The sequence below is a fragment of the Ciconia boyciana genome, chromosome 7, assembly GCF_034638445.1.
Source record: "Ciconia boyciana chromosome 7, ASM3463844v1, whole genome shotgun sequence".
In the NCBI taxonomy this organism is placed as follows: Eukaryota; Metazoa; Chordata; class Aves; order Ciconiiformes; family Ciconiidae; genus Ciconia; species Ciconia boyciana.
The window spans coordinates 26,003,216-26,029,728 of NC_132940.1; the positions used below are offsets into that span (position 1 = coordinate 26,003,216).

Consider the following 26,513-nt stretch of genomic DNA (forward strand, 5'->3'; position numbering starts at 1 on the left):
AATAGACCTAGGATCAGATTTCCACAGTTTAGCCACTATTGTGTCAGCTGAGCTACAGTACTGGTCCACAAGCATCCTTTTAGCCTATAGGAAACAGGGGATTCAAGTAGCATCTCTCCCAAAGAAACAGAGAAAACTAAAGTCAAATCACTTTGCTAAGAGCAGGCACAGATGCTTTCAGGGCCAACACATAGTAATGTTTTAAGTCATAGTAACCTTACAGAGTGTCCCAGCCCAAACTCTGCCATGGTTAATGGACTACCTTGCAAGATTCTGAAGAGTTCAGATACCCTCTTGTCCCAAGAAGAAATATCCCACCCATCTGACCTCAAGCTGCCAATGGCAGAAATCTGCAAGTAGGTCATAAGCACGTTGCTAAACTCCTTCTCCTGGAAGGTGGGAGGGAGAAGCAGGAATAGCCAAAGTACATCGTGAGTGTATTGCTCGAACATTTCTAAAATTATAAGTAATTATATATCTAAATGATAGGAAAGAAATTAACAATAAGGCAGAAACTGAGGGCGATTGAGAGAAAGAGGTTCATGCTACCAAAAAGATGAACAGATGAAACAAACTTTCTTAATGTTGGTTCCTGAGTTTTAAACTTTCAAGGAAAAAAATCCTGAAATCTGTGGCCCAAGTTTGCCTTCCTCAAAACTATCATTTGGGACGTGATATCTAAAAAACCTGTTAAAACTTTAAGTAATTTTGATTTTTACTTCCTGTAAAATCCAATCTTACATCCCTGTCAGCACTCCAGTCTACCTGAAAAACCTTGGTGTAATAGCCCTGCCATAACAGTCGCTTCGTATCATGACTGGGTATTTCCAAAGTGATTGAAGAGGCTAAAATGTAGTCTAGCCCAGACTGAAGCTAGCACAGTGACACCAAAGATTTATTTGGCCCATTTTTTTCCAGTTTCATTTGTGTTCTTTTGTATTTGCACTTTTAACTTGAAAATAACTTCAAGGGAAAAATCTCCTATAATATATTTGTTGGTTGCCAAGACCGTAATTCTGAGAATTCTGTAATGAAAAGGAAAAGGATATCAGTTCCAGAAGCAGTTTCTTATGGTAACTTTTATAGGTTTCAGTGCAGTAAAAACAAGCTTGGAAGCACTTAGCATCCATCTTTAGATTACGTGCTGTATCTTTTTCTTCCATGGCATTTCTCCTGCTTTGGGATACCTGGATGGATGGTCCAATAGAAGTTTGTAACAGGTCTCACTGCCCATGAGAGTCCCCCTGCAGTAAAGGTTAGTCCTGTCCCCCCAGATCCCTACAAGTCTTTGTGATCAATGGCACTGTCCACGCTCTTCACCACAAATTAAGTAAACAGTCACCTTTCTCTTCTCCTGTTCCCTTCTTTGGGAAGGGAACATTATAATACCCTGGGTCCAAATCAAGCCTTCCTTCCAGGAGTCGTTTTTCAAAACAGAGGCAAGTCCGCACAGATTCCCAGAAGTGAGAATACAGGCAGGCTGGAATATAGCGCAGATATATTCAAGCAAGGTCTAAACAAGCTGGATCAGCACGGGAATCAGCAAAGTATTTAATGCAGGCTAATTTACCCTGTTTCTCAAAGGGCACTGGAAAGATTTAGTAGTTAATTATGTGTCGAGGCAGCACGCCCAGGGCACTGTGCTGTGACAGGAGACAGAAGGACTTGCTCTCTGCTCTGTAGCTGATCTGCTTCATAACCATGAACCACTTTGCCTGCCTCTCCTCCCCTTGTGAATCTGTCTTGCTCATTAAGAGTGTAAGGTTTTTTGGGGCAGGGAATGTTTTCCGTCACAGGTGAAATCCTTGATGTGTTGCAGTCAACAGTAAAACTCCAAGCTCTAAGCATTCCAAGTTTTAATTCTATGCGTTCATAAACTGTTTATCACAGTGAGGGCCCTACTGCAGTTTCTAGGTGCTATAATGCAAACAAATTATAGCTATAAAACATCTTTTAAATTATTATTTTAAAGCAAAGCAATAGACTCTTTCATAGCTAGGAGAGTATATTTATTTCTCCAAATATTTGATTAAATCCCAAGCCTTCCATAGAGAGGAAAGTAATTTTTTAATCATAAAAGAAATACAAGAAAAATAGGCATAACATTTTTCCCTTATCCCCTGACTAGGCACACTTCATATGATAGATCAACATCATATATTGGAACCCAGACAATGTGAGGCGTTTGGAAGAGGGAAGAGAGAAAAAGGGGAAAGGTTAGGAAAAAGGAAAAACAAAAGCAGACCACAAGTTTGGAAGACATTTGAATAGTTTGGAATTGCTTTGAGTACACCACTCGGAGCTGTTGAGGTATGACAAATTTGGGCTTTGTTTTAAACTGGCATAGTCTGCTGTTACTGAGAAAGCTTTTAATATTTCAACTTAAAGATATCCTTTAGGTTGACATATTGCAAATAAGCTTTCTGGTTTGTTTTCAATTTTTCTTTGTTGTTGGAGTTGCAATATAAATATGCACTATATTTTCTTCTGCATCTTCCTCATTGTATTCATTTTAAAGTCTTCTCTATGAAGTATCTTCCTCCCAGTACCATAGCATATGGGAATATATGTCAGTAGCCTGCCTCTATTCTGAGTTTGACAATGAAAATATTCTTAGTAGTTTAACTATACAAGGGCAGAAACTGTGAAGGTAGGCAACAACATATGAAACTCATTTGCAAACGTGGAAGTTAACTTCCTGAGCAGGCCACAGCAAAGTGTGAAATAAGCAAACGATCTGCAGGGAGGCAGAGGGGAATAACTCCCATGTATGATAAAAGCAAAGGAAAAAAAAATGCACATTTGTTGGTGCAAAGAGGAATTCCTAGTTTTATTCCTTTCTTGCTTCACCGTGGCTCTGGTTCTTTCCATGCAAGTCTCTCCTTTTCTCTCTTTACTTAACATGAGAATAAAGAAACTCAGGATTCCCTTAACAACCTATTGCTCCATTCCACTCAACAGCCACTGGTGTCCATTTCAGCAGCTTCAGTACCATGATACATGCTTCCAGGAAAGTCTTGCTTTCCTTATTTTTCATGAATTCACTCTTAATTCACCCAGTCAGCACCAACCTGTGCTGTCCTATTTGAAATCTGAGGATGAATTCATGATTGCTACGTAAGCAGGCTGGTGGCTACCAGAAGCCAAAAACAGAAGAGTTCTCCCTAAGAAAGGAAACCTACATTATGTTGTTATGACATGTTTTCTAAATCATGCTTTTTAGACTGCAATATTCTTCGATAGCTGTTATGTTACCATAGCAACTACAAGTAGTTGCTGTGGACCACTGTGCGAGGGAATGTACGAAACACAAATGGTCCTCACTGTAAATGCAAAAAAATTCTAAGAGGGGCATACAGATGCTTGGAAGAAAAGGTACACAAGGTAGTATGTGATATCACTGTATCAGCAGACCCATAACTGGCAAATTTGTTGTAGATGTCACAGTAAAGGAGAGGTTTGAGGAAGGATGGAGCCTAAGGGCACAAAGATGATTGTTTGAATATGCTAGCTGGTGTCTGAACGTGCATGTAGGGTTGTCAGAAGGCAGGATTTGCCACTTTTAGTAATGAATAGGATTGATAGGATTCAACGCTTTCCTAAAATTGCTGGCTAATAATGAAAAATGTTGTTATTCCTGTTAAAATTTACCATCAGTTGTAAGTTTTTTCTATTTCATACTTTAACAATTTTACAAAACTTTGTATCACTATGACCAAAAACAATATCAAAGAATTATTCTACCATACACCTTATAATTTGTACATTAGACTTTACATTGACTTTAGGTGTTGAAATTAGGTGTGTTATTTTTGTACTAGAGCACTTGTCATTGCTTTCCTGAATTTAAATTTGACTATAAAAAATCTGTCATTAAATTTTTAAACATGCTTAGATTATTAAATTTCAAAACAAAGCAAGAAGTGAATTAAGTGCTAGAAAAAAAACATTAACTCAGTCTGTCAGAATGAGGATTGTCAAATGCATCACTCTAAGCAGCACTGTTTTTGCCATTTTCCTCTTTGCCCTTAATACCTTCTTTGAATAATGTTCAACTACATTTTTTGCTTTGTTTTTCTGAGAGCCAAACTCATCTTTTATCTTGAATTTATGGGCACAATTCAAACAAATCTCATTGTTCAGGCATGGTACAGGCAGAGAGAGGTTCTCAGCGTCTCACTACTAAATTCAGCAAATGACAACGCATCACTTTTCTGATGCTGAAATACAATTCAGATACTTGTTTCTGTATCTTCTGGCCCAATTCTACTACTACGTAGAGAGTAACCACACCTTCAGTTTTCTGAAGGTTGTATTAGAATAACCACTTTAGCAATTTGTAAGACTCAATGCTGGTTTTAGTATCTGAGTTCTTGAAGGTAAATGAGATTTGCACTGGAGAACAGATCTGTTTTCAAACAAATTTCTTGAGATGTTCTTACGTCTGATCAAACTTACTGTTTTAATTTTTTTCTGAAGGTTAGGGAAGCTAATCACCCACTGCTAGTGGGTAATTAATTTTTATTTATAAAATCATTGGTTACACCCGGAATGTGGTGGGATTTTTTGTTGGTTTTGGGTTGGTGGGGGTTTTTTCCAAATATGCACATTTCAAGAATTGAAAGGACAAAGTTTTACCTAGATTTTGATTGCTGTCATATTTGAGCAACTGCTCAGGTGTGCCGGTCAGTCTTTCTGAGGAAAAGTGGCCACATTCTCCCACAGTTGTCATGTATTTATCATACTGACTCCAGCTAGAAAAACCGTCAAGTTGGGACCACTTTTTTAGGAGATGTGTACATCCTTTGTAGCAATGCCATTTGCAACATCAGAATAAGTCTGGTTTTGTTTTCAAATGTGAATATTAATATTTCAAAAGGAACAAGAAAGGTAAAGTAGTCTTTTGTGGAAAATTAGCCCATTCATGAGCGCAGTGAGGAACACACAGACTGAGTTGCAAAGTAGATCAGATAGGATTTAGATCCTTCGACAGCTTCCACAAACCTTCCACCAAATCACTGTTCATAGAGTTTTCATGAACTGCCTTACATTCTTCCAAAACACTATCTAGCAAAAAGGCATAAATAGAAGTCTATGATGAAGAATTACAGTCCAGGACAGTTTCTATATTCACTAATTTCATTTTAAAGTGGCAATTACTGCTAAAAGTCTTCCTAATACTGGTCCTTTCAAATATTCATCCTCCCAATCAACGTATATAGAAGACAGACAATTCTGTAAGCTGTTCATTCTTCCAGCACTTGAGGAAGTTTTTTTCCTCATAAGAAAAAGGATGTATTTAAGAAATTGAATAGATAACTTGACACAGGAATAAGATAAAATGTAATTCTCTCAAGCCAGAGGATACACCGAATCATTTAAGAATTCTGCAGAAGAATTTGCTTCTTGGCAAACTGCTTAAGCATATTTCTATGACAGTGATTTGTCTTTTTTCTTTCCCCTGGCACTTAAAGATACAGATGGTAGATTTCTAGTATTTTTAAGCGTCTGGTTGTTGTGCTCCATCACCACAATATACACACACTAAGAAGTGTGAAATACTTGCTTGTACCATTTTCCTTCCATTTCTTAGATTCAAACAGTTTTTCGCTGCAAGGTATTCTAATAATCTGTTCTCACATCTATTTTTTAATTGTCTTATCTATTCTACACATTCTTCTACCCACCCTGTTTGAAGACTACAGTGCAGCAAAACACCCAGGCTCCCTAAAACATGACTCTGAATAACAATCTACTAAAAAATAGAAGTACATATATTTATATGCAATATTAGGCTGTAATTGACAGGCTGCTTTTTCATAGAAGTTAATCTCATTATCTCATTTGAAATTGAGAACTACCCAAAGATTGATCAGTGATAGAACGTGAAAGTTATGGAAGTAGTTTGCATATGGTGTGAGGAAAAAAAATTAAGTTACATGGATTTAAAGAATTGAGCCATGTGAACAAAATGAGAATGAAAAACATTTAACAGCACATTCAGCAGACATAAACAAGACAGAACTGAAAGGGATATTGACACAATTAAGTAATTTAATTATAAGTTCCAGTTGTGTGAGTGAATAGAAAAAGAGAAATCTCAATTAGTTATGAAAAATTCTGCAAGATTTGACTATCACCTTGTCCTGGTTTCAGCTAGGATGGAGTTAATTTTCTTCCTAGTAGCTGGTATAGTGCTGTGTATTGGATTTAGGATGAGAATAATGTTGATAACACCCTGATGTTTTAGTTGTTGCTGAGCAGCGCTTACACTAAGTCAAGGACTTTACAGCTTCTCACAGTGCCCTGCCAGCAAGGAGGCTGGAGGTGCAGAAGAAACTGGGAGGGGGCACAGCCAGGACAGCTGATGCTAGCTAGCCAAAGGGCTATTCCGTACCATATGATGTCATGCTGAACAAAAAACTGGGGGGAGTTGGCCAGTGGGGCACGGCCGCTGCTTGGGAACTGGCTGGGCATCGGTCAGCGGGTGGTGAGCAATTGCATTGTGCATCACTTGTTTTGTATATTCTTTTATCATTATTATTTTTTCCCCTCCTTTTCTGTCCTATTAAATTGTCTTTATCTCCACCCAGGAGTTTTAGCTTTTTTCTGATTCTCTCCCCCATCCCACTGGGGTGGAGTGAGCGAACAGCTGTGTGGTGTTTAGCTGCTTGCCGAGTTAAACCACAACACACTGAGATGTGGGGATCACAAAGAAATGCTGATAAAATGATTACTGCATAAATGACAGACAAAAGTTAATTTTGTTCACAATGATTAAAAAGGAGGAAAGGAACAACATGATGAAAACACTAAGAGCTTTGTTTTAGCCATCTGACATATGAACTAAGATCCAAACAACCATGTCAGAATAGCTAAAGCTTTAGTTTGGATGGAGGGAAACAGGTGTGAAAATGAAAGAGTGAGAAGATGAATCTGCATGTCATCTGCACAGCAGCAATTCCTGAAGGACTGATTCCCTGGAAAGAGCTTAGAAAGCACAAAATCAAGGTGGCCAGGCAGAACAAGATTTGAAGGAAGGACACCTAGCACTTTCAGAATGATAACACCACCAGTCATGAGATTTTGCCTGGATGAAGTAGATGCTTTGGCAAAGGTATTTCAATTATGGTTAAGGCATAAAAGTGTACTGGAGAAGAACTAGGATGAAATAGATACGTTGTCCTCATCTTTTCTAAAAAGAAAGAAAGAACGCTTATGGGTACCTTTCTGCATGAGAAACTAATCATTCTCACTGGCTGCCTCAGCTTCCCTAATCCCACAGCATTATATTGGAAGTCTGAGAACCCACGACCGATTGTTGTTCACTCATACAATTTTGGAGTGCATTTATAATGAACACCAAAGTCTGACTCTGAACTTGGCATTATTTTCAATGGGATCTGACTATGTACAGATGTGACAAACTATGCCCTAAGACTTTTACTGCAGGTTTTAATTTCTAATACCATTCATGTGCTCATTTGCAGGTCTAGACCTATAATGCTTTGTTAGCTTGAACAGCTGTGTTTTTATGGTTGGACTAGATTTGAATGAAAGTTTAAAGGCTTGTGTGTACTTATTGTATATGTCCAATTAATCTTCACTCCGCAAGAATGAGGTTTTTCCCTTCTTTTTGCTACATCACAGTTCTTATGCTTGCTTTGGACTGCAAACCTGGCTCACACTTCAAGTTAACAAGGCTGAGGTACTGCCCTAATAATCCCTAACATGTTTAAACAGATGTTTATAGCTGCTGGTGTACCTAAGTTCTTGTTTTAATTCGTGAAGTTACTTGTTAAACCTGAATAAGACACAGGGTTTCTGGTGATAAAGTGTGATTTTTGCTATATTTGATTGCTGGTATGTGAATGCCAACACCTGAAGTGTCTCAAACTGTTCAAAATAAATTACTAGTACAGATATATGGGGTTTAAATCTCATAGCAACACAGCAGAATAATTTTATCTTATTCATGTTATAATACGTCTAGAAAAGAGATCAGGACTTCATTGTGCTGGGTACTATGTGCATTAGAAAAGGCATTTTCTTCTACATCAGAAGACTAGAGACAAAACTGACATCTCTCCATTTCATAGGCAAGCAACTCGGAGATGGACAGGCTAAATAAGTTTGCCCACAACCACGCAGCAGACCATAGCTGAGCAGACTGAACACAGCGCTTTAGGGTGCTGGCAGGGCCTCAGCCTAGACCAGTCTGATTTTCTGATACTTTGCTACAGTCTTCCCATCGCTTCTGATAGCACAACTTAGGCGAGTAAACTTTAGGTTTCAGATTCATGTCTTCACTACTGCATACTCATTATAGATGTTTACAATGTTTACAGTCAAAATGGACTACTCTATGTTGATATGTAATACAACCATTTATCGTGATTGACATGGGGGACAGAAGACTGGCAGATCAGGACTCCTCCTGTAAACATAAGTTCACATTGGTATTTTAAAAATCCTATTTAAAATACTTTGTGTGTATCTATATATCTCAAATTAGGACAAAGTATCAAAAAGGAATATATAATCTGACCAAGATTGTTACCATGTAACAAATTATTTTGTGACAATTTTGAGGGAGGCATATTTAAAAATCCAGTTCTGGATTTATAAAATCCGTATGAACCTGCTTATTCAAAAAGGGCCAACAGAAGATTTTCGTAACTCCTCATTTAATTCATCAGATTGCTCTGCAGATGGCGATAAAATTTATGTTCTATTTAAAGAGTGTCTCGCCTCATCATAATCAAGGAAATACACTTTCCAACTTAACCAAAAACTTGGCAAGGAGAAAATGCTGCACTAGCACCAAGTAATCCCATACAAAAAGCCTGTCTCCCATCTTACTTGTTTTGCTGTGCCAGAAATATTTTTAAGAGACCACAAAGTAGACTTTTCATATTTTACTGTGAAATATTCACACTCACTTTTAAGCACACATGCCCTCAAGACTCCAACAATTGGCTCAGCCTGGCCTGCACTACATGAAATAGATGTTTCCCTTCCCCACAAACAGCTCTGTGGAAGTTAGAGCATCTCTAGGCTGTCAGGAGAGGGGCAGAGAAGCATAGCTGGCTAATTGCCTGCTCAGGCCTTGTGGTGTGAAGGGGAAGCATCCTGGGAGGAAACCAAGGTCTTCCAGAGCACATCCTCAAAACTCAGATACAGCTGTTGAATCATTTTTCCACAAAGGAGAGAAAGGAAAGGGCTTTCCCAGAAGACTGGGAAATCAGAGCTCTCAGGTTAGGTGTCAGAGGATCCAAGGCAAAGGATGGGAAGATAAAAGGGGAGAAAGGCTCCAGTTAGCTCCAAGATGAGCACAGAGCCAGTAGGACAAAGTACACGGTTTCCAAAAGCAAGTGACAGTTGGTGGACAGCAAATCTGAGACATTTCCCTGGAGCCCTGGGATGGGAGTAGGCTGCAGAAGGGGTGAAAGTCTGCATAAATGGCTTTATCAGAAAGGTAAGTTCTGTATCTTACCGCACTTCCACAGTAATATTTGACTGCCTTTTCCTGGAAGCTCCTCTGGGGAAGAAACTGGCAAACAAGGAGTACGCAGATGACGCTCAGGCTTTGAGCGTTTGCTTCTTAGCTGTGTTATCAGGGCCGAGTGGTTTGCAAAGTGTACTTTTCTTTACTTGCACTTATATGCTATTCCTGTGACAGTGAATTCAGGACAATTATCATTCAGATATTTTAGCAAAGCTGCAACTCTAACTCAAGAATTGTCATCACTCGGAGCCAAAGGGAACTACCACCACTCTTACTTGTGCAGCTGTCACTTTCCAAAAGCAATTTCTATACAAACATTTTCACAGTAAAAATTAATGACAACTCCACATGCCTTCGAGACTGAAAATTTGCTAGCAAGCTAAGAAACAAAATCTTGGAAGACTCTGAAGCATTTCTGGTGACTCTTCAAAAGAATACTTAACTGTGTTAATTCATCTGCTCAGCAGTTCAGCTGTATATTTTCCTAATCAGGTGGTTCTTGTTTTTAAATGGATAAAACCCCCTTCATTAAATGATAGAAAAGATCTCAGAAATAATTTATCAAGTCATTCAAAAATACAGCTACAGATATGACAAATATTTCCTCACCACCAAAAATGGTTTAAAACTTTGTTTACAATTGTAATATATACAGCAGAAAAATCTTTATAGTATAAAGTTTTCTAGCTCCAAACCTGCTGCTAGAAGTGAAACCCTCGAGGTAGAACCAAGGCAGATCTTTGGGGAGCTAATGGCATGAGCATACATTGAACTGCTGGGAGGTATAGCACGACTATGCATAGCTCAGTAAGGGCCAGTGACAAACAATGGCCTATTGTGTGCAACCAAAATGTGTGCATACATTTGGTTTTTCTTCAGGGTGCAAAAGAATTTAACAAATAAATATCCAAAGCCTTTAATAAAAGTAAGTTTCATCTTGAATTTTCATATTTAATGTATTTAGATTTGAGGAATCTTTTCAGGTTTTTGTTACTGCAGTGTGGTAGCATCTCCTATACTAATGGCAATGGGACCAATATTTACAAAGGAAACATAAATGTACATTTTAAATGAAATTTAGTAAGTTTAACCGTGCAAGAGGAAGGAAGGAACCTCAGGATAGCAACACAGATCATATGCTACTTTGAAATCTAATTGCTAAATAATTTTATAATGCACAAAATCTTTACTTAACCTGAACACTGAGTAATTATTTGCCAGTACCTGGCAGTTATTGGCAGGGCTTCTCTTATTCAGTTGCTAAACAAAATGCAAAATGATAGCCCTTAAGACAAAACCAGGATTACAGATGAAACTACTCTTTTGTTAAAAGTCTGTATAATTGTAATTCTACTTTGTTTAAAGTATCCTGAGAGATCATAGATGCTTATGCCTGAGGCAGCCAAGAATAACAGAACTAAACACAAGTCCTTCCTGTAAGGGTACTACTGCAGTACACCAGCTATGCTTCAGTGGGATTGTTTGTCATCAAATATACATGAAAGACCAAGCCCCCTACTTGACTAGACATGACAATTTAACATTGCTTCTTCCATTGCAGTGACATGATCATAAACATATTATCAAGTCCTGCAGTGTGATCAACAACAGATGTAAAATTAAGAGTTGACAAGCTTTAGCAGGTAGCTGAGCCTTACATATCTTCTGCCAAATTTAGTTTTCACTTCCAAAAATCTTCCAGGAAACTCTTTGTTAAAGACTTCACAAAGTACGTTTATTTTTCTTTTCTATTCTTGCAGTTATTACCAGTGTTCTGAAAAATTAGTATTCAGATGTTGTTTCTTTCAGGAAAATTTGCCTTTCCTTTTTGTTTGCCTTTATTTTATTGTGTTGCACAGAAAAGTAGGTCCAGGAAACAAGTTGCCTTTACTTTTCTTCACAATCTGTATGACAAAACACTGCATGAATTAAGGCAAAAAATTAAACTGGTAAATGATGTATTGCAGCCTAATTTTTAGGAAATATATCAGAAGCAAAGACATACTCTAAGGGAACATTAAGATCAAAATCCAGCAGCACAAGAAAGGGCAAAGGGAAAACCAAATTTAAACATATCTAGTACTAAAGACATGTCACACTAACTTAGCCACCAGCTAGTAACCAGGTAGTCTAATCAGAGCCTTACCAGAGATCTGAAGATACAATTCTGTCTCACAAGTTCAAGAGCACTTAAGACTCAATATTGTTTGTGTATAATTCCAATTCATATCAAATAGACATAATAATTAAGCAATAAGCCATGACAGGTAATGCACCTATTATCTGGTGGTTAACTCCCTTGGCTTTATAAAGCATAAGGTACCAATGAATGTGTCTATTCCCTTTGGGTATAATTATATTTCGAAAGCCAGTTCCTGGAGTTGCTGATATAGTGTCTCTTTGGATAAATGTTTCTCTTTCTTCCATGGATTACAGTGGTATTTTTCTTAAAAAACTGTATACTATGATTGACAAGTGTTGATGTGAGGATTTAGTTGTGCTATGTCAAGTTCAAAGTTTAGCGTTCAACCTATGATATTGCTTAATCATGACAATATTGTATTGAAACATGAACACCAATTTTCTAAACCAAATTTTAGTCCTAAGACTAAGCATCATTCATACTTAATAGTTAAATCTTAAAAATAAAAGTTTCAGTTCATTAATTCCTCTGTTGGGAGTTCACTGTAAAACCCATGTTAATATGGTAGGAACAATGTTGGGTAATGATCACATTCATGTGATTTATTGAAGATCTTTAATCTGTCCGGAACCACTGTAAACTGTCCATTTTTCAGTCTAAAAAAGCCAAATCACAAGACAGCCATCTGCAGCATAGGGAAAAGAAAGGAGAAGGGCAAGGAGAAAGAAAAAGGCTTTCTCCAAAATGTTGGGAACATTTAGCCTAAGACATTATTAAGGCCTGAAACACAACGGAAGAGTGAAGCATGAACTATAGTGCCTGGATGATTTACATTAAAATGGATTTTTACCTTAACAAAGGAAATAAATATCTGGTGTGTTTGCTGAGAAATAGCATCTTTAATGAAGTCACATTCCCTCTCAATTATACTGAACTTCCACATCACGGTATGGCCAAGAAGCAAGTAACAGAACCATGCTGCCACTGTATGGTCACGTCAGCCATTTGAACCCACAATAGGACATGACTTTTTATTAAAGCATTTCACAGTCTTGCTCCTATTGCCCTAATATCTTTATAGATTTTTTGTTTTACTGCACTGAATTGCAAAATTGTTTAGAATTTTTTTTAACTGGGATTCTTCATTTAAATGTTCCCCTTCTTTGAAATTTCTATTTGCAACCTTGTACACTTCACTCCCCCTGTATAAGCCTTTATAAATCTAGTTTTGAAACTTGAAAATACCTTGAGTTTAACTACAGTTAACTGAGTGTTTGTAAGATGGGCCATAAATAGAGTTCAATGAATGTTTAGACGATTTAAATTAAAAAATTTCAGGAACTTGAAAACAAAACTGAATTTCTTCATAAGGAAAAATAATTATGGTTGTGTTATAAGTATGGGTAAGAAGTACTAAAACAGATCAAAAGGTTATGAAATGAACCCTTATAAAAAGGTAGTGATAACTATAGGCAACTAGGAGAGAATATTGGAATGAAAAGGTGATAATCCCGTTTAAGAAGCTTGGAACAAAAACTGAGAATTGCAATTAATGAATAAAACAGAATGGAGGGGAAGGGGGAAGGGATAGCCATAAAAATCACATAAAATGAGTTTGTCATTTCCTCTAGTGAATGATGGGGACCCAGACAAAAAATGTTAGGTTTGATCTGGTTTGCTATACTTTTTCTTCTGAAAAACAAAAACAGAAATCCTGCTGACAGATTCAGGGCACACTTCGCAGCAGTTAAAAGTGGTGATTGCTCTACTGCTATTCCTTCCCATTTTGTTCTATTCAGTTATGACTTCCATGACCTCTGTCTACACCTCCCAAAAAAGGATTCCAGGACGCCTAACACAGGAAAGCAGTCCTAACCAAACTTATTATTTCCAGTTATTAAATAGCAGATCCACTAAAACTACCTCAAGATTTCTTTTCTTGTTTTTCATACATTTTTATGCTATATCACTTTGTTCCTTCTTACCTTTATTTTTTAAATTAACCATTTCTAACTGCCACTTGTTTGTTTTATCCTTCATTCATTTCTAAAATCTGGTATGATACCTCCATCGTTCACTTTGACATCAGTAGGCCACAGCAGAAAGCTGCCAGTAATACTCCATTATTCTGATATATTTCACTTATTATATCCTAAATTAAATCTTTTGTGCTTCTTTATTCATTTGAAAGATTTTATACAAGGGAAGCCTACCAACATCTCTGTGATACTTTTCTTTCTCTAACCATTCAGAGGCCTGAAAGTCACTCCCCCCAAAAAAAAATCTTATCTCCATTTTCATAATTATGAAACTATTCTGCTCTAAAAAACCTTTTAATTTTTGCCACCTTTAATTGCCATATGTTGACTGCTTCAAAACATTCAATGTTACTTAAATGACAAACTTGTCTCAGTTCACATTTCCTCCAAAACACAGAACTCAGATATGCCCATGTTTGGTAGAAGAGCATTACCAAATGGAATGAATCATAGATGAAAATGAAGTCAACTAATTGAGTTACTATTTTGTCCTTATTATGTTTAGGTTTTCCCAATTGTTAGTAGTTATGGAAAAGAATATACTGATCCCAGATCTCATGATCTGCCAATACTTTTTATTTATAATTCTCAATCTCTGTGCAGCGTAAAGAAACAGTACATTTTGTAGCTCATCTGCACATAAGTAGTTCTGTGCACTGAATCAGTGTATGTGCAGATACCTTCTTTCAAGAAGCTTGAACACATTTACCTGAAAGTTTTTCTAAACTGTAGAAAGGCATTTGTATAATACTTTTACACAGATGATACTTTTGCCAAGATTTGCACAGAACAACACTTCAAAGACTTTTGGAAAAATCTTTTCTTCTCAATACACTGCAATAGACATCTCATTTAAACAATCGATTTGGTTACACATTAGCATATCAAAAAAACATTCTTTTAAGAGTTGCTCTCTGGCATTACCCTGGTCAAACAACTTGGTTTGCTTCTCCAGTGACAGACTTAGCTACCATGTGCAGGTTTTGCTCCTTTCCCTGTTTGTCATGCCACAGACGGCAGCGTTCTGGCATCCTTCATTCCTTTTCCTTCCCTCCCTCCCGCTCCTTGTTATCGCAGGCCCTGCTGCTACCTTCCCGGCATGAAACATATACGGGTCATTGCTTTTTATGGAAAAATAGATCATGCTATCATCATATAAAGGCAAGAGTTGGCCTTAGCTGTTTGGAAACTCCAAGGGCTAAATTGCAGAAAAATCTAGTACCATCTCTTGTAGAACAGCTGGAGTCATCTACTGTCCTTCACATCCATCTGGCCGGTACCAACCACTGAACGCCGAAGTGCAGTACCTGAGTATGGAACGTCCTTGGGGCTGGGACTACATCTCTTGATTTCCCTGCAGTGCTTGGAGTGTTTGCTAAACAGTAATAGTTAATAACCAAAATAATGGGCTAGAACTTTTTCTTCCCTGAGTGGGTAACAGGGTCTACCCTCACGAACAGAGTCTGCCAGAGTTTGTTGGTACAAAACCCATTAGGAATCACAAAGGATTAATAGAATTTTAATGTCTGGGACAAGTTCTCTAAGGAAGCAAGATTTATGCCATCTGCCTGCCCTCTCCTAGTAACTTTTGCATCCATTCCCCAGCAGAAAAGTAGAGTCTTTAATCTGGTTAATAATATGTAAATGTTGTAAAAACATCAGTTGATGAGTAGAAGCCCCTTCGGTGGGAAAGGCAGCCACAGCACATCAGCTGCAAGCCAGGGCAATCCACACAGGAAAGAAATGCTCCAGAAGTTTGGAACAGCATTTGTACTTCGTTACAGGTCACAGGACAAGTTCATAGGTAAACAGTATTCACTGGTTCTGCTCCTCGTTAAATTAATTGCAAGCTCAAGCTACCTGTTAAGAAGTGCCTTTAGAGAGATTAGAGTATGGAAGTGCTGCGTTACCTTTAGGTATTATTACTTTTTTTTAAAGCAAACATGCAGTGTAAAATTCACTTTTTATAGTTCTTTATGATTAAGCCATAGTGGACATTAAAACATCTATAGTTAAATGCATAGACAAGAAATACACACTGAATATCTAAAGAGGAAGATTCAGCTCCCAGTAACAGGCTTCAGTAAGCACCTTTGGATCAGTTGTTACTTTTGCAAGCCCCTAGCACCACCACTGGATACTGGATTTATGTTTCTCCCATTTATTAGCAAGTGAACTTCAGGTTAATATGAAAGCATTTACAAGTAAATAGCCAATATTAATAGTTGGCAATAGAATTCCATTTTCTTTGCAAGATCTGAGCCTAACTTCATGTATAGATAATGCATATATGGAAAGTTTCACAGAATTATCTCAATATATGGACAAAAATTGTTTCTGTTAAGTTGATCAGTACTGCTTCACCTGTAGATAGGGGTTCATTCTAATCTCTGTGTCCCCTCAACGTTTCTACTATGCCTATGTATCTGGTATTTACAGCCTGCTTATCCACATTCCTAAATGTTTTATATCTTAATTAATATGCAATGAGAGTACAAGACTTATCCAAATGCACCAGCAATATATCATTAGTAAACAATAACGTTTCACCCATAGTGTCCTAATTAGGTGTAGTCTGTTTCCAGCAAAAACTGAGAAATACTTAAATACTGCAGTTATTTTGAATTGAATGGGTTATATAAAGTATGTAATAGGGTATACAGTGTTCAATATATAATTTCATTAGTTATATTAACATTGTGATGCTGCATGTTATTATGAACTTCAATAATCTTGGTGCAGATACCCTAGTCTTCCATATATTCTGTAACAATAGACCTCAGACATTAAACATACATCATGTGTCAAAGCTAGTATGACTTGTTCTTTTAGTCTGTATTGTAGGAATACACTTTCTACTCACACTGCAGTGTCTTACAACATAATGAAGAATTTTAGGGTTTTTTCCCCAAAGTGAGCAAAAAGTGGAAATAAAACTTGACAGTCTGCAAGGATAACATTTGTAAAGTTTGAGTTCAGCTTGCACAGTAGATGGTTCTCTAAGGTACAGTGCAGTATAAAACCAGCTCCTTACATGTATATTTCAAAAAATTTACTAAGCCATTGCATTTTGTCTTAGTGTACAATATAAAGGGAGTGCATTTTAAGCATTAAGTGTATTTGTCTAGAAATTTCATAGTCAATAGTTTGATGGGGTTTTTAAATTTAAAAATAATGCCTTTCCCACAAAAGCAGATAAATGTGTCAGATTCATAGTACGAGGGTTTCCCTTCAGAAGCTTTCCTCATACTAAAACTATCTTATTTAAACCTTTCTTCTGCCTGGAGCTGGATCTGTCTGGAAAAAAGAAAACAGAATGAGAACCAAAAAAATTGTGTGTTGGGCTTTAGTGTCATATCACAAAAAACCAAATTAGTAAAAACAGGTTTTAAACTTCCTGTTACCAATTCATCATGTACAACCATGGTCAGAACTTGGTCCATTGTCTTACCATGTATTTCCTTCTGGCACTTCCATAAATCGAAGTCTGACTGAAACACCTTTTCAGATTGAGTTTATATGACAGGCATGATCTTTGTGATGTTATAACATGATCCAAAAATATACAATAAAGTCAAAACCAAGGTTTTAGACTTCCTCTCCCCCATCTTGTCTGGTTTTACTGTTTGCGCTCTGCTGTCCCAGTCATTATCTTTTGCTTACTGAGATTTCTCTATCTATCTCCCCTCATTCCTTAGACATTTCATAGCTGCTGGTTAGATGCTATTACCACGTGACATGTTCAACCTTTAAAACAAATAATTTACTTTGAAAGTTGAAAACTGTTAGAATGATGAATTCAAATGTTTATCACCAAGTTCTTCAGGCCTAAAAATAGTCAAACTCTAAAACATGCAAGTATCATAAAATTACCCTTATTTTCAAGGTCTCAGAAAATGGATGGTAGGGGTTTTTTCTGGTTGTTTGCTCAGTCCTGTAATAGCCTGTCTGGAGGTGCTGTTTGCAAAATAGCATTTTCAGCTTTTATCTGACAGCCACATTTGAAATAAGCAACAGATAACCACTGTGCTGCTACCTGCCATTCCCATTCACATTTCTGTGGGAAGGAATGTCAGATCAGCTAAAGCTGGCGGCCAAGCCATACAGAGAGAAGAGAAGGAGCTCAGGCAGGGTAAGAAAAGTTCCCCAAATCCCAGAGCAGTGAAGTGGCACCAAAGCAACAAGCACTTCTTTTGCAAAAGAGCCTGAGGAACTGCTCTGCACAGTGGAGGACACTGAGTCAAAGGAAAATCGTACTTAAATAGTTGTTTTCTCTCTTAGCTAGCCTGCAAAAGTGCTGCAAGAAAACATATAAATAGCTTTAATTTAGTTACTAGTCTGAAGGAAGCTGGATAAAATGCAGAAGCTTATGGTTCCACCAACCATACCATGGTGAAAAGATGAGTGTTCACAGAGTCAGGCCTGGGCTTGGGGAGATCATTCCCTCTACCATAGCCTCAAAGGCCCTCCGTCGCTTACCCCAGATGAGAAGAGTTCTGTTACAGCAATGTAACAAGTCTGTTTGGGTATGAGGAGGTACACGTGAACAGTACAACAGTGGACCACAAATACCCAGATTAGATCATGGGAAGAGAACAAGCCGTGCCTGAATTCTCTTCTCTTGCACGGGTCCTTCAGCTAACATGGACATTTCGTGGAATTTTACTATCATTTTTTTTATTAATCAAGTTAAACAGCACCAGCCCTCCCCTAACACCATTTTCAGGTGTCATACAGATGTGTTTTTTCAGCCTCTGGCATTTTGATTCTAGGGAGAGACAGCAGCAATGCCTTAGAAACTGAAACAAGGACCAGGCTTTTTACCTCAAGTTGTTCCTTAAAAATCGAATCATGGCTCTTGCATCTCAACTGAAAGGGCCTTTCTGCTAACAGGAGTTTGAGACTGATAGTGAATGTGATTGAATTTGATAGTAAGTTTGGTCATTTAATTTGGCATCAGGTCTGGCTCTGAGCCTTAGAAACTAGTAGGCAGCTAACATCTAGTATTGTTGCTGTAACAGAAGGAGGTAAAAACTGGACAGATTTCCAGTTTTCCCAACCGTAACAGCTATGTTCTATTGTCCAGAAAAAAAAATTTTGGGACGTATTCTTGCAAAGTGTTTGGATAGCTGCAAATCCTATAGAAATCACTAAGCAGAAAGATGCTAAAGACTATGTAGAATAAGGAACTGTGCTAAATATGCCAATGTTGTAATAAAAAACACTTTTAGCACTTCATACTTTTCATGTGATATTCAGAGTAGCAAAACAATATTCTAACTGATTGTTCTGTGTGATTTCATTTGTACCTCCCAGTAAAGCTTTTGGATAGGTTTGAGGGTTAAAATTATTTGATAGAGTTCAAAATCTCTTCTTCTGAAATGAAGAAAGCAATCATTGCCTCCAACTGTAAACGCTCTATTACTTCTATGGTATTTAGGACACTAAAAGAAAAGAGCCCATAGAAAGGGGCCAGGGATTTTTAATGTCAGCATGAGGGAATGTCATCATTTGTTTCCTTTCAGTTAAAATCCTCAAAAATTAAAGAATAGCAAGCATTCATTGCTCTAATAACACCTTTTTTTTAAAAAGGGAAAATCATTCTATAGCTTCTCTGAAGTTATGCAAATATTATACAAGAACCATTAATAAACCAACGTAAACAGCAGAGTGAGTTTCTATTTAACATTAGCTTAATATGTTCTTAAACCCTATTTATTTCAACAAGGTTCAATAAGGACTGGTTTTATGCTTTAAGTTTGCAGCCAACAAAATCTGGGCATGCAGCTAAACCTGGGTATGCAAAGTTCTTAGGCCAGAAAATGCAAAATCCTACATGTAACTTAAAACTCAGCAGTTAATTTCCCTAAAATGTAAATGCTGTTGATAAACACAAAAAGCTTCCAATGAAATTCTGATCATTCTGTAGCATGAAATTGTAATTCCCTAAACAAAGATGTATGCTGCCCTTTTCTGACTAGACTAGAATCTCAAAATTTCACTCTAATTCTTGCTACAATTGTCTTTCATTTAAGATAAGCTGAATAAGTTACTAAAGTCTCCCAGGCAATAGTTTAGAACTGTCTATGATACTTAGTATTTTCTTCTACAATATTTAATATTTTCTTCTCTTTTGCCTCTTCTTTTACTACCGCTTAGTAACGCGTAGTTTTGTTTCTCCTGACCCCCTACATGCCCTTTGTAGTATTTTTTACAAACTCAATATCAAAGTCTTTCTTCAGGAAAAAAGGGAAGTTGAATTTGGACCTTCAGATTGTTGAAGCAACAGACTAACAAAGCAGCAGGCATTGTCAAAACATAGTTAAAGGTAGAATTCTTTAGAGAACTTGTAAGAACAAAAAAGAAAAAAAATTACTTGATGTTACAGTACCCTCTGGGACTTGATTTTTGTTTTAAATCAGGAAATACTGTTCCTGAAGAAACAGCATATTGATTTGTTAAACCTCTGATTTAAGAGTAGCTTTTATAAATTGAAATGTGAATGGTATATTTTCTTTGTGAGTTAGGGAAGTCTTCAGAGAAAAGGATCTTCTAAGAGATTCTGCAAGCATCAAAATGTGCCTTATTTGTAAAACGTTTAGTCAAGAAACATTGGACATGTTAGTAGGAATTAGTGCTTTCTGCCAGGACAAGATGCATAGCCATATTAAACTACATGAAACAAGTCACAGTTTTGAAAGATACGCCAGGGTAACTGCATCAGAGCATCTTGTAGTAAAAGGAAGGAAATACTAGACAATTCAAAGAACTACGGGAAAACAACTAAGCAAATCTTCAGTATAGATGGTGTAGATCAAAGGCAAGCAGGAAGCTAGATCTTTTTTCAGATTTTCAACTAAAAGGGTGACATTTTAAGCGAGAAGTAGTTCTTTCTTGAAGCAGAACAGTTTGATTCAGTACTTGAATTGAGATCAGAACTTATTTTTTGTAACTATGCCTCCCAAGGCCCCAAAATCTATTGTCTAGATAATGAGTTTTGTTCCACAGTTGTTCATTATCACAGGTTGTTCCCATATTTCTTTGCAGCTCTGGCTTTAAGCATATGAGTACTTGCTATGCCCATGGTATGCATCTTTCTCTCCTAAATATAAATAACCAAGGTCCTGTCTGCACGATAACTTGCATTTGTACCCTCTACAGGAATCACTAAGACTTAAGGATTTGGTTTGTAGTTGTCTCACCCTCTAGTGGCAGAGAGGCCTTAGTTCTCACGGATGAAGAAATGGGAGATAGATTTTTTTTTTTCCCTTCAAGTCAACTGTGCTGTGTTGCCTATTTACAGCAAGCTGATAAAGAACTGGGGTTTTAAAATTTTTTTTCTATAAAGCTGCAAATCATTGTCTTCAATACGGATCCATCACTTCTAATGGAGCAATGCAAAATATGCTGACCTGCAGGCACTGAAAGGATTGAAAAGGTGCTAATGAAGGGTAGTTGTGTGCTCAGATGTACTCCTTCAGTTAGGAGAAATGACTGCTATTAAAGCCTTCCTATGCCACCACAATTAGTAGTAGTATTATGGTACTGCCTGAAGACTAACAGAGATGGAAGCTCTATTTTCCTCTAAACTCAAATTCCCTATTAAATTTTTATTTAAAAAAAGAAGATAGACACCATCTTATTTTGATCCCCAAGAAAGACTAAAAATCATAAAGCAAAGTTTTTAGGAAAATAGAATGCTGGCCAGATTAGATGAAAATTTAATGTATTTCCTATCCTGCTTTTGAAAAAAAAAGAATATTGAGTAGCTTTGGCTCCTACAGAAATTTATTTGGTATTTTACAGGATTAGAGCCTTTGAAACAAGAATCAACCCTGAATCATTTAAGTTGGTGATAGTTTTGTTATTGCTATTTGCTATGTACAGTTGGACCAAAACAGAACAGAGAAGGCTTTACCCTTTGCAAAGAAAATATGTGGCATTGCAAATACTTCTCCATTCAGTCAATGGCTACCTATGAGTAACACTGGAGATACTAATCATCTAGAAATTAGTTCCAAACACAAGTTGTTTTATTAAGAAAGGCCTTTGGCCATATTTTAGAAGAGGATGTATAAAGTACAAAACCACAGGGAGCAGTAGCTTACTTGCCAGTGTGCTAGCACATTTGTTAAAACAGTTTTACTATTCTTAAAAAGTTTTTAAAAATAATAATTTTTACTTGTAGATATGTTGTTGCCGATAATCAGATAAAGTTCTACCATGTCACATGAAGCTGTGATTTTTCAATTGATTAATAATAAGTATAGATTATGGTGCATCATTCTAATTGCCTACATTCCCCACTATGATGTTTCATTTTCTTACATTTTGGCCTCTTGCAATTTGGCCAGACTTTGGCCAATTGGACTTTTTTCCCCGTGCCAATACAAGATAAATATTTCTGAAAATTAGGGTAAAGAAATCGACGGTCTTTTTGCTACATCCAAAAATTCTACTGGCCTTTTAAATGAGAAATCCTCCTAGTAGAGCACAGAAAAAGTTGCATCTAACCACATTTATAGGACTGTGAAGCATCCATAAGAAGCATGAAGCCTTTATGGTTGCTCCAAATACCTGCATCATCGAGCAACTACATAGGAATGTGAGCACCATTAAGATTCACTAAATCCAGAAAGCCCAAATTGTAGAATTAGGATGAAAAATTGGTTTAGCAGTCCATGCAGCATACGATGCCAACACTAGTATTTTAATTCCAAGCATGCAGTAGCATTTTTGAAAGAATAGTCACACATTTGCACAGTCATTTTGTATATACAGTGATCAACGGTGTCTTCAGAAAGACTTCTGGAGAAAACAAACCTTCAGAGAGAATAGCTGATAGTCACAGGGCCCAAGGTTTAGGCTCCAGTGTGAATCTGTCATCTTTGGCTACGAAGTCAAAGTTTAACCTCGTACCACACAGCTGGATGCAGTCATTGCTGGATAAATCTGAAATTGTGCAGCCTCCCTGTCACACCATATGACCTAAGGTGCAAACGCTGCCTTGGGTACAGCTAGTTCACTTCACCTACTGCCCTACTTGTTGAATACTTTCTCAATTTTCTTATGTAGTTTAGAAGTGTCTAATAAAAATGTTTTACTTAATGTTTCCTCATATATAGGTCTCAAAGCATAGGTAATGGGAAACAGATGACACTAGCAAACTCATTTTATATATATATATGAAGTAGCTTTCAGAAAAGAGATTGAATTCTTGTGAGTGGGATGGGTTTAATTACACCACAGACTTTGATCCTGTTCACAATTCCAGTGTGAATTTGGGCAAAACTTCACTGAAGTGATACAAGTACAGGCAAAGGTAAAATAAGAAAAAGCGTTTCAAGATTCAGAGCTGCAGCAGAAAAAGTCTCTGAAGAAAGAAGATGCTATTAGATAGGTGGTTAGAGTTCATATGTCATAGCAGTGTATCAGCCTACCACCCTTATTTACTGCAGAGTCTACATAGTGAGTGTTCTGGTCATGTAAATAAGTCCATTAGAAAACAATAGTGCAATGACAGTGCACAGAACAAATCATATAATAGTCTAATAATAAATGTATGTATGTGTTAATTTGTCATCATACTAAGCATTTTTAAGAAACTTTGCATTCCTATTTCCCAGTGCTGTACACCAGATTTCACTTTCACTAATGCCAAACTAATGACAACACGTGTACTGCAGCAGTAGCCCAGAAACACCTGCATGGAGGGAAGGGTTCTCCAGGACCAGTGGGAGTACTGCCACCATTCCTTGCTCCTAAGGCCAACACACAGACACCCGGTTAACGCCTGTTGCACTCCCTTTGACAGGCTGCTGAACTTGAGGGTTGCTGCAAATAATATTAATTCCGATCATTTGCTCCATGTGTATAACTAAACACTCACCTATGATCCTGTTTCCCTTTCAGGCAAGATGTAGTGCAAAATCAGGGCACATGAATGAGGATCACAGAGACTCTGCAGTTTGGAGTCTAGAGGTCTGCTTGCCTTGAAAGTTGCTCAAGTGTAATCATTGCCTAACTTGATTAAGGACAGAGGAGTGGCAGTGGTATGTGTAAGGTCACGGTTAGCTGACATGCACCACAAAGGAATTTGCACACTGGACAACACTATCTTGTAAAGAGCTGATCCCATGAACTCTTTAGTTCATTACATACCATTGTATGAATTTAAATGTACAGCATATAGCACTTCCTTCTGGGGAAGACATAGATATTTACCTGTTTGGTCTCCTATTGCTGTTCTTCATTTTGATATTGAATAATAGAGGATCAAAGTTTACCTTGGATTAGGGTCAGTCTATGTCTGCAGAGGATTCAAACCACACATTCTGAATTTCATCTGTACATGGCACAAAGCAAACAGAACATTACAAAATTGTATCATATATGGCCATACTAGTATTCTGCCTTTTGACATTAGTAACTGGTCAGTTATCCAGGCAGTGTTACTCAGGATGGAGAAAAATAACAGCTTTCTAGAGGATCTGAAAAGAAACCTCTCTGCACAGGACTGCCATTAGCACTGCAGGTGAAGAACCACCCTAGGACATACTCCCCTATTAGCCAGAGAGGAAATGGCAGCCTCCATTCTGACACATGTCAGCATCAGCACCGAGCAGGGGAGCAGCGATGCGGATACTGGCATGTGTTCCCACCACCGCGTTTGCTCTCGCTGCATTTTACAGTTGGAGTCAATTGACAGTCACCACACAAGGGGATTTATGCTCTGGGCAAACTATTATCCTACGGAGGTGGCCATGTGGAACTGCATGCAGAGGGTGGAACTAGGTTTTAAATGCTGTTAGCATGGTTGTGAAAGCACTGTTGGACTCTGCTCTCCTTTCCTCTTCAGGGTTTGGGTTGCCTGAATGTTTTTGCCTAAAGGGAAGGAGCATGAAACCACTTTCACTTGTGAGCAAGGAAATCAGGATCAAAAAACCTAGAAATATTGGCTTGAGTTTGAAACAACTTTTTTCCATGGCTTTCTAAAAGCTGCCCAGGCTGGTTCTTGCTTATTCTCTTCATGGCTCAGACATAAGCTAAAAAACCCAGTGCTTTGTATTTATACATTGGCAGTAAAACCCAAAATCTGGGCATGCTTTATTACTATCTCTGTCTCTCATACAGCTACTTTAAAGTTGTGCTGAATATTAAGTATCATAATTTGGAAGCACAGAAGAAATAACATCTGTTGTAACCTGAAATACCAAAAGTAGGCCTTTTCATTCCATGCCAGTCAGCAAAATAATAACATATGTGCAGAATGTATTTCATATATGGCAGTGACATATTTGCAAAATATTCAAATTATCGTTTCAGCCTTTGACCATTTGTACTCTTGACCATTAATCCAACTGCTTCCATTCGTTCTAATGCTAATTCCTCAGCAAATATAAGCAACTGACAACAATCAAGGCAAAATTCAGCAGCTACAGGAATATTGCACTAGTACTCTACTAACATACCTGGAAATCTTTAAACTCTTTTAGAAGGAAACAGAGTTGGTTTAAATTATACACTGAACTCTGATTTTATTGGTTTGTGCCTCCAGTTAAGTTCAGTACTGCAAATAATTCTATTTAAATACATTTCAGTGGTATCACACAGGATAAGGAAGTTAGAGACATGCATAAATGTTTCCACAACCAGGATCATAGCATATGGATGCAAGTTGGAAGTAGAAAGAGGAGCTTAAATTAGTTTTTCTTATCAGGGTTCTGCTGCCCATTAGCATTATAGCGTGTTGCATGGGATGGCGCGAGGCTAGCAGCCTTACAGAATTCCTGCAGCACACCATCACAAGTCAGGCTCAGTACACATAAACATAAGTATTTTTCTTTGCACCTAGCAGCTCTGAAGCCAGAGCACATTTGCCCCAAGTGCCAGGGTAGAGGTTTCATCCCTTCCTCCACCCAAGGCTCCCAGGCCTACGACTTCCACTCCCAAAAAGCAGTTTCGGGATGTCAGAGAGTGGGATGCATATGGGAGGGAAGGTGCCCACAGGCCCTGTGGAAGCCACCACCTCTTGCACAGCAAACCCCAACAAGTCCCACAGCGTGCTGGGTTGTCACGGACATCCCAGCCACATCAGGTAGGTAGTCACTTCTCCAGGAGAAATATGGTGGAAACTAGAGGTAGGCACCTCCTTCTTTTTAGGATCTTATCATGCACACTCTGCTGATAAGACTGCCTGTGCGATCCGGCTACCGATTGGCTTTACACAGGCAAAAATGATACAGAGGAAACACAAATGTTCAAAGGTACTGGGAAAAAAAGTAGTAAAAGAAACTGGAGGATTCAGCTGGTTTGAAGTAAGAGGTTTTCATAATGAAATGTTATTTAATTTAACGGCAAAATTCTTCAGAGGCTGAAGGGAGAGGCCTTTGGGAACTAGTTATTGGACAGCATGTTTCCAAAAAATGGTTTTCTCTGTTACTTTTCTCTTCTAAAAACAAACAAATAAAACAAAACAAAACAAAAAAAGAACTCTGGACATTTTTAGAACTGTTCTGAACTGAATCTTAGTTCTGTAAAATTGTTTTTTCACTGGTGTTATACATTACTTCATTTTTCAGTTTTGCTAAAGTTTTTGCCCATTAAAATACTATTTTTCTGTTTCAGACAGATCCAAATGAGGAAATCAAGGAAATTTAATCAAAAAGCTCCAGATTTCACCAGAATTCAACAGTCCATTCTGGAAACACGTTGAAATTAGACAGTTTGAATAGGTACAAGGACACAGCCATACTTTTGAGTTCTCCAGTTTTAATCTGTTGCTGTTATAACGTAAGCGGGCAAAAAGATCTCAGGATTCAGA

The 26,513-nt window shown here is 37.6% G+C and overlaps 1 long non-coding RNA gene across 1 annotated transcript in view; it reads left to right on the forward strand.

The window, feature by feature from the left end:
- Nucleotides 1–26,513, forward strand: part of LOC140653848 (uncharacterized) — a 48,519-nt gene that overhangs the window by 19,586 nt on the left and 2,420 nt on the right. The window contains exon 3 of the long non-coding RNA XR_012043251.1: nucleotides 26,318–26,424. This is a non-coding gene — a long non-coding RNA (uncharacterized lncRNA). The remainder of the gene's footprint in view (nucleotides 1–26,317; nucleotides 26,425–26,513) is intronic.